Raw genomic sequence first — 1,268 nt, 5'->3', positions numbered from 1 at the left:
TAAGCACCTTCTGGATTTTTGGTTTAGGTTTAGGGTTTGGGGTCCGGACACCGTGGAGTGGCCCTAAGCAGCTTCTGGTGTTGGTTCTGGCTCACTAAAAATAGCAATTTTACGCATGTCAGAAACACATCCTCCTATCATTTTTTTACGATTCTGACGTTACGAGATTGATGGTGATGCTGCCTCGCAAGCGTCGCTACGCAGCAGCACCCTAAGCAGCTTCTGTTCATCGTGCCCAACCCTAAGCAACTTCTGTTCACCGTGTCCAACCCTAAGCAACTTTTGTTCACCGTGGCCCAACCCTAAGCAGCTTCTGGATTTTGGATTCGGGTTTGGGGTTTGGGGTCCGAGAGACACCGTGGAGGGCCCTAAGCAGCTTCTGGTGTTGGTTCTGGCTCACTAAACATCAATTCTGCGCGTGCCAGAAACACATCCTCCCATCATTGTTTACAATTCTGACGTTACGAGATTGATCGTGACGCTGCATAGCAGCGTCGCTGCGCAACAGTGTTGGTGCGTTGCTGCTTCCTAAAGCAGCTTCTGCTCATCGTGCCCAACCCTAACGAGCTTCTGTTCACCGTGGCCCAACGCTGAGCAGCTTCTGGATTTTTGGTTTTGGTTTAGGGGTTGGTGTTCAAAGACGCCGTGGAGTGGTCCTAAGTAGCTTCTGGTGTTGGTTCTTGCTCACTAAATAGCAATTTTGCACGTGCCAGAAACACATCCTCCCATCATTTTTTTACGATTCTGACGTTCCGAGATTGATCGTGACACTACGTAGCAGCGTCGCTGCCCAACAGTGCCATGCTGCGAAGCAACGCTGCTGTGCAGCAACGCCCTAAGCAGCTTCTGTTCACCGTGCCCAACCCTAAACAGCTTGTTTTCACCTTGCCCAACCCTAAGCAGGTTCTGTTCACCGTGGCCCAACCCTATGCACCTTCTGGATTTTGGGTTTGAGTTTGGGGTTTGGGATCCAGAGATGCTGTGGTGGCAGGCGTCGTATTTTTGTGCGACATCTGGTGGTGCAAAAAACTGGCGCCGGCACACTCAGGCGGCAATGCCGCGGCAGCGAGAGAAGAGATCCGCCCATTCACAGTACGAGTCTGAGTGCCCAGTAGTTTCCTCCATCTTCCTAGTTCAAATCTCCCCAAGTATTGCCTCCACAAGTAGCTAGAGGGCCTCCACTGCCCCAAGAGGTTCAGCTCCACAAGGGAAAAGATAAGGAAATCGACCTATTCTACACCACAAAAGTGACCTACTCAACCAAAGCT

The sequence above is a fragment of the Cibotium barometz genome, unplaced genomic scaffold (assembly GCF_041138505.1).
Source record: "Cibotium barometz isolate CiBa-2024 unplaced genomic scaffold, ASM4113850v1 ctg200, whole genome shotgun sequence".
Classification (NCBI taxonomy): Eukaryota; Viridiplantae; Streptophyta; class Polypodiopsida; order Cyatheales; family Cibotiaceae; genus Cibotium; species Cibotium barometz.
This window is presented reverse-complemented; position numbering follows the sequence as displayed.